The following is an 8,537-nucleotide window of genomic DNA, read 5'->3' on the forward strand; positions in this document are numbered from 1 at the left end:
TAATGGGCGGCTTTTGGACTGGGAGCTATTTTCTCTTCCCATCCGAAGTCTGCTGTGGATGCAATTCTAATGAAATCTCATGTAACTAATAGTAGTATTGTTGGATCTCAGTCTAAGCACAATTGCTCGAAATAAACCAGTTTCAACATACTAGAGCAATTGACTCTTTGTAGCCTTCAGCTATGTGTAGCTTTGTACAGGGGTGTTACCAGGAGGAACATCTCCACAGCATGTTACTGCAGCAGGAGCCTTTCTGTCTGATAGAGCTGTCAGCGCCATTAACTTTGGCATCTTGATAGGATCCTGAAGGTCTTAAAGACCCAGAAGCTGCTCATAGTACTTCTGTACCACGACTACACAGGTTTAAGTTCAGCACTTCAAGAGGAGACACTGCAGATGGTTAAGTAACGGGAGTCCTTGGGAAAAATAATCTGTGGAGGGAGAACTTCATCATCCTGATTCCCAGCTGGAGAAAAGCCCTGCTTATCTTCAGGGATACACAGACTTTTCCTACAGATTTCCTTCCCTTTCCCATGTAGAAGAACTGCTACCCACACACATTTATCTATACTGTTAAAAAACATCATATAAAAAATAGGAAGAAAAATTTAGTATCTTCACTTTTTTTTCAGAAGTGACAGCTTATCATTGAAAAAAAAAAATCTATATTCACTTGGAAAGGTCAGCTTCTAAACAAAAAGTTAAGAGAAGTTTATTCCCATTTTGAAATCTTGGTTCAGGAACACTCAGATTAGATACACTTTAAGAAACTAAATACTAGAATCTAAATTTGCATTCTGAAAAGCATAATTCAGGCAGAAATAGCCCCTTCTGCTCAAGCACATATGTTTTGTGGGATCTAATTTCTAAGAAAAGAAAGAGACAAGGGCACGACCAAAAGCAATAATAAAGCAGGCATTTAATAAAAAGTACACTTAAATCTAACTACACATCAATGTTTTCAGTGTAACATGGTTCACTAAGATTATATTTTAAATCATATTATATGTATGTGCCATCACTTGATTTACAGGCTCTATTCATTTTAGTGTATAGATTCCTCAGGACAACAGCAGCCTTCCAGAAAATGCTAGTACAGCATCCAGAATGCAAACTCAAAATTTATCTCAGGTCTCGGCTCGCTACTCCAACACGACTGATTACTAATCTAGGTTACCTGTACAGTGGAGAATCAGTGGGTTTGGAGAAAAGAAGCATGTTAAGGGAAGGGACAGAAATTGAAGTGTTGCTGCATTCTCATTCCCTGTTTTTTCACAGCTTCAGTTTTCACAGAACCCAGGCATAAAAAAATGTAAGAAGCCAATTTAAATGAAAAGACACCAGTTGTGAACAACTGTCAAAAGAGGGCCTTGCTTATTTGAATATATGAAAAAGAGCAGACCTCAGAGGGTGTGGTCCAAGGATGTTGCCCCTCTGCCGGTCCAGCCAACCCTCACTCCATCTGAAAACTCTGCTGGCTCAGACCTGGCTCGGGACCCAGCTCCCTTTGCAGATAGGCACCCATACTGGTATTTAAAGCATACGTACAAGCTTGGTCCTGCAGGACTACAGGAGCCAAAATTGTCTCCTAAAATTCTCCTACTGTGGCTATCCAGAGTAATGAACATTTTGGCAGGACAAAGAATCTCTGTATTTATATCAAGTCTAAATTTATTTAACATCCACGATAGATGTCTACAGACCAAAAGATACTTGAGCCAGTAGGATAACTCAGACCATATGTACCGCTGAGTTCAAAAGAAAGCACAGCCATTACTCAGAAAAACTCAGTTTCTAAAAAGTGTAGGTCATTTTTGCTGCAGACTGATAGTCGTGAATTTGAACCCATCTTAGTCACAGAAGATTACTGAGTACACACAGACAACCTCTTCCCAGGTAAGCGTGCTAGACTAAACTGCTAGAAAGAGCACAGACTATTACTACCTTTCCAGGTACCTCTGAAAACCTGAGTCAGGGATTGATGTTCAAGAAGACAAAATCCAGGAGAGGATTCTGGACAGGAGTCCCAGTCCTGCCTGCAAGGATAGCTCAGCTGGGGAGCTGTGGGGAGGGAGACAGCAATCACAGTTTTGTAACTAGTTTCTCAGGTACATCTCCCCCCATTTGTGAGTGTAGCGACCTGGCTTCAGAGCGTTCCCTGGTCACAGCACACCGGCTGGCACAAATCCTATTCCCAGCCACAGCCACCGCCTCCCTGACACCGCTCAGAGGCTTCCTTCCAGGCTGTAGCTTCCCCTCCCCTTCCTGCGGGCTAGGCCTTGGCTCGGCTACCAGTCTGCCAGGTAAACCTTGGCAAGTCCTGTTCGTGTCAGTCTGTTCTCCCAGCAGAAAGAAAAGTGTAGCACTGATGTCAGCGGTGAAAATACTTCAAAGTCTGCTAAGAAGAATGCTGTTACACAAAGGCTTCAGAAATGGAAGCTGTAGAACAGTAGTTAGAAATGTTTAGCCCTCATTTGGGAAAGGCAGGGATTGCAATCCAAGAGAGGAAAAATGAACACCATTGACAGCAGAAAGCCACATGTCAGGACAGAGAGGCTAGAAGGCAATTAACTCAGTCCTTCTTCACAAGGTACTGGAAACAAGCTAGCCTGGAAGTACTGTTCAAAATACATATTCCCTGGAGTCATTCATTCACTTCATTCTACATTGAGCCAGCTAAATTTTAGTTTTATACAGTAAGTAAAAGCAAATAAAGGATTAAAGGAGTGTTGTGGGGTTTTTTTCTAAGACTTTTGTCTACCAAGTTCCATGTCCTCAAAACACTTACTTGAGTGCAAAAGTTTCAGAGATAGCCACGAGAAGTAAACCAGCAAAGATCATGCAGAAGCTTCAAAGAACAACCGGGCTCTAAACTGACAAAGCAATCATCAAAACTAAGCCAGAATAATAATAAAAGTAACATCATCTACCAGTTAAGACTGTACTCAAGTCAGAGCTAAACCTCCCTCACCTTCAACACTTTGGGTTATAAATAAATGCAACATTTACACCCTGGCTGCTTTAGTCTTCTAGAGTAAAGAATCTTATAGAGCCAGACACTAGTACATAATTACTCTAATTTCCTCTTAACACATAATTAACACTTCCTATGCCTAACTAAAACCAACTAAACCCGTCACCCACTATGCTGCTTACAATCCCGATGGCCTCTCTCATAAGGGCGGATGCCTGTATATTAGTAGACCATTTGTATAAAGAAAAGCTTCAGCCAATTTTTCTTTCTACTTTCACAAAAATGTATTTCAGTAGTAGGAGGGAATAGCAAAGAAAAAAAAATCAGGTTAAGAAAAGGTTGTTAAAATTATAAAATCAGGATTGGCACAAAAAAGCGCCAGTATTAAATCTACTAAACTTATTCTCTTACAGTCCAGATGCGTTAAATAATACCTGGCAAAAGAAGTTAAACAAAAAAAAAGAGTCTATCTGTTTCTCAAACTAAAACTAGAGATGCTTAGAGCCTTCTTTGAATCCCATTTTCCTACTTGCCTTGACTCACTGTGTCTTATTTCTTTCTATCTTGGAGGCCTCATTATAATGATGTGTGATATACAGTATTACTATCAAAAATTTAAACATGCATTGTGCTGAAATTATTAGGTACTACTGTGATATTCTATACATGAGATATTCAGAGTCACCCGGACTTGAAAACTTCAACTTGATTTTATTGTGCAATAAAAAAAAAAAAAAAGAGCATAAAATTGTGGATAAACAGACACCATCAGATATGTCGGAGTGTGGAAATCCTCGCATCGCTCCTAACAATGTGCAGCGGGAGTGGAAATGTCCCTGAGGCGGCTGCAGGGCCTGGGCAGCACACGTTCACCCACCGACGGCCAGCACTCCAGGCAGACTCCAAAGCCTAGTTAAATGGTACAGAACCCCTCTGGCTGCCGGAGCAACCGGGGACAGGAAGCATGCAAAGCATGTGGCATGCTGGCTAGTGAAACTGGATTTACAGCCTCTCGGCGCTGCCAAAACAGTGCTAAGCAAGTGAAGAGTAACACTGCTGCTTACACCTCCCGCTGCTCCCTTCCCCTCCTCTACCCTAGATTTTACTTTGCATGTGGCTTATTCCCCACATACACCCCACGGCCCTACGACTGTACACTCCCTAATTTCTCATCTTCCTCCAACCAAGCACCTACTTATTTCATAATAAAAGATATTTGGTGCAATGAGCATGAAGAAATACTTAGCAGATAAAAAACTGCTTTTGTGGAGTTTTTTTATCTTCGGAAAAATAATTCAGGGAAAATTTCTTACAGCTCTGAACTTTAAAAATTTGCTTTTATTTGCAGTATGACCAAGGTCACAAGTACTTCAAACAAGAAGTTACCTGAAAACAATCATGGATAAAGCTGGTGTGATCACTTACATACAGACTGGAAAATGATGGGAGCTTTGTGCAGAAAACGGTTTCTGAATGTCCTTGTTCTTTCCTAGCACTTGCAATTCATGAGCTTAGTACTTGATTTTTCAGACTCTTCAGTCACGAAAAACTGCACCATGTAAGAGCCTCCTCACATCTAAACCCATAATTAGGCAGGGTGAAAATATTTTCGGCATCCTAGATGCCTGCAGTAGTCTGGTATGGTACAAAAGCTTTTAGGAAAAACAAGTATGCAAAGAAGAGTGTGAACTTCACCAAAGAGAACTGGCACAATCACGTTAAAAGATCCCTGAAGACAAAGAAATTACCACTGTAACTTAACAGCTAATGAAACTAGTTGAGCCGAACATTTTGACTGGGATTTGGGAAATTAAAATTTTGTTTGCTTCTAAGCTTAACTGTTTTCAGATTCCTATTCCCTGTCTGCTCTGCAGTTTCCTAATCTAAACTAAAATCGGGATCTTCTCCCTGCCTTAGACTTTGGCACAGCTTCAGTAAGGAGCAACGTGCAGAGATTTTCTCACCTACAGTTCTGTGAAAAGGAGAGTCTTCGGGAAACGCGAGATGAAAGGAACAGTTTGAACAAAACCCGTGCATCCAGCTCCCTAGGCATGAGCAAACCAGTTGTGCAAAGCAGGGATACCACTTTGCTCAGAACTGACAGTAAGCCCTACCTAATTATACAAAAAACACATGGGTCCCAGTCCTCAGGAGAGCTGAGATCCAGATGCCAAACAGGCAGAAGCAGTGGAGTCCACAAAAGGTGTGTGAAGTCCTACCATCCCTCTACCTGAGCACTTTTTCTGCTAAGGTTAGGTGACTTGCCATTTCGTGTGCTGCATTAGTCCAAGTTCCCTTGTGAAACACATAACACCCACCAACACCATTCTCAATTTCACTCTGGGTGGCCAGATGTCTTTAAACAAGGCGTACCTGAAGCGCCTGCATGTAGTAACTTCTGCTGAGTTACAGAGGCTCCAGAACTGCCCTCAACAAATCTCTCACACAGTACAGCATATGCTTTAAAGGAAGAAAAAACCCCAAACCTCAATTTAGAAATGACCACTGACAAAGAATCTGGCACACCACTGGTTAAATATTCCAGTGTCTAATTATCTTCTATTAAAATTGTTTGCTTAAAGCCAAAATTTATCTGGCTTCAATTTCAAGACACTTCATCCTATTATAGCTTTCTTAGATCAAAGAATTCTCTATTATCAAACTACATTTCTCCATGGAGGTAATTATAGGTAGATACTAATTTCGTAACCATGTCTGCCTTTAAACTGAGTAAGTTACGCTCTCTGAGTATTATAAGGCATGTGCTTGATTTTTGGCACGAGAACTGGATACTGCATTTGGCACTAGTGTAAGCACTACTGGAACAAAAGTAGTATTACCTCCCCCATACCATTTGATATTCCCTTTTTAATGCATCCAAGAATTGCATTTGGCCAAGTGGGAGCTTATGTTCAGCTCAGCTGACCATCCATCACGTCTCCTAACTTTCTCTCAAAACACTGACTCTTGGGATAGGCTCCCATTCCCTTTCCAGATGTATGACTTTACACTTGGTGACAGTGAAACAGGCTGTATGAGCAAAAAAACGGAATACCAATTAACTGTAAAGCCTATAAACCTTAGCATGCCTGAAAACTTGTTAGCGTTTCAAAGCATCTCCTGTTGCTTCTCCAATAGCTATTAGGTAAAGCTTCTGGCTGCAGTTCTGAGGAAAAAAAGGAAGATGTTGGTCATTCTGAAAGAGGATAAGAGTTCATAGAAATTTTGTTCCAGCATGTGTCAGCAGCTGGCAGTTATGGACAGTAAGAAAATAACAGCATGTTTGCAAAAACCTGAACTTTATCATAGAATGTTGACAAAGGATCTGCATTATTTATTGTTTAGAGACCAACTGATTGTCTTCATCAGTACATTTTTAACTCAAATTACCTCATAAATGCTCCAGAATGTACTATTCATTTATTGAATAAATGGATCGTGCCTCTTTTCCAGTGCAAATTTTGACCCTAACTATCAGATCATGAGCTGTTTCTGTAATTGCCTACTATGGGACACGCCTGAAGAGCGTGTGTGACTGTGAAGAGCGTGTGCGAGAGTGAAGAGCAAATCCTGAAAGCTATGTTTAGTATAGAAGGTGACCAACTACGCAGAATTACCAGCTTAAACACAGCTACACTTCAATATTAGTTGGCACACTATGTATTAACATCTTGCAGCTGTTATCTGAAAGTATTTCAGAGGCAGGTAAGACAAGTACCATGAAAACCAAATTAACTAAATTCTCCTCACTAACACTTTAGTGCATGTATTCCTTTAAACAGAATCTGTGACTTTTGGGGCATCCTTATCAGATAAAAAAGGTCCTAAGCACTAATTACCTTCATGAGTTAATCTTTTATTCTCTATACCTACCATAGAAAGTTTGCTATCCATTTGCACGGCTTCATTATACACAACATGCTTTTCTGTTAAGAATATACTAGAACATGCGTATGAACCAATAACCGAAAACCTTGTAGCAAAGTAATGGAAGAACTCTACCAATGGAAAAAAAAAAACAAACCAGGATACTTAAGTCAACAAAACTCTCCTCACGTACGTCCCCCTGATATCTGAATTTCATTGCCCACTGGTGGTTTTAAACTGAAAAGAGTCAGATTGTACTCTTACAAGATCAGGAACTGAGGTTTCCCATTAATAGTGCAAAGTGATTATTATAATTTTCACCATAGGATTTTTTTCCTTTCCATCCAGCAACTTTATGAAAAATTCTTTTTCCTTGAAAATCATACTGCTTATCACTTTACAAAGATGCCTAACAAATGAAGTACGTTTATGGTTTTCACCTCATTCACTCATTAAACCCTTTTCAAGCATGTATCAGTAGTCTAATTACTTGCACTGAACAGCTGTAAAGAACTGCTAAGCTCTTCTGATTTAGTGCAGTTATTAGCTTAAATGGACAAAGGTGTTGGTACTTTCATATTTACACATAAGAAGCTGTGTTACTAGGTTTTGGAGCTCAATGTACAATAGGGGAATTGCCACTTTAGGTTTCAGAACTCTGGAAACATGGACCAATCTGACACTCGGCTCTTTTGCCAATGTCCTAACCCATGAACAAACAAAAGCACACAACAATTTTCCATTAAGCCATTATCATAATTTCCTGAGTTATTTAAAAACAAAACTAGTTTTTGATAAACTAGCATCGCTGTTAAAAAGTTGTTTTAAACTAAAGTCCAGAAATAAGCTTTTGTACAAATTGGAAAAAAAATAATCAATGCCAGTGATTTTTAAATGGTGAAGTTGGTGACGTATGTAAACACAGCTTGCCTGTTACAGAGAAAGGCATTTCAGTCAGAGCAGATGTGACTTGATCTATTGTGCCAAATGTCTCAGCAGGCTAAGGCTCCTTCAGTGAAGTGCTCGCAAGACAAGTCGACAATCTGAAGGTAAGCTGAGTTACGCATTTTACCAGTCCCTGGGCTTCTAATCTGTGCTCTGCTAGACCTACACATTATCAACAATTGTTCACATCCTCATGAATCCTGTGGTCTCCACTTCTATAAGTATCTGAAATAGAACACTGCAAACAAATTACACAGAGCTGAGTAGTTATCTAGAATGTGGAAAACAATTTGCTATTTTGTGAAGTATTTCATGTTTCCTTTGGTAAAAAGTACCTGAAGGTGTTCAGAGCTGGAAGTAATTATTATGATTTTCAAACGAGGATCTTAAAATGTTAAGAACCAATTTACCCTTATCTCTTCTTTACACAGAAAAATCTCCTCACACAGCTTTCTGGTGCGCTACAACTGAGTTGGAATCCTGTCATTCAACAGCATACAGCTCAGTTTGTCATTTACTGTCCCTTTAATCACAACAAAAACAAATAATTATTGCCACTCAAAAACTAATCTGCTACCTGCACGAATCCTTCCAAACGTTCTTCCTCCAACTGAAGGTGAAACAGTGTTATATATATGCTGCTATTTCAAACTATACATGGGTCTTTCAAACAGGTTACTCCAAAGTTAACTTGACAACCACCACCACTAGAGAAGAGGACCCCAAAGAGACCAATTGAGATGACACACTG

This window comes from Larus michahellis, chromosome 2 (genome assembly GCF_964199755.1).
Source record: "Larus michahellis chromosome 2, bLarMic1.1, whole genome shotgun sequence".
In the NCBI taxonomy this organism is placed as follows: Eukaryota; Metazoa; Chordata; class Aves; order Charadriiformes; family Laridae; genus Larus; species Larus michahellis.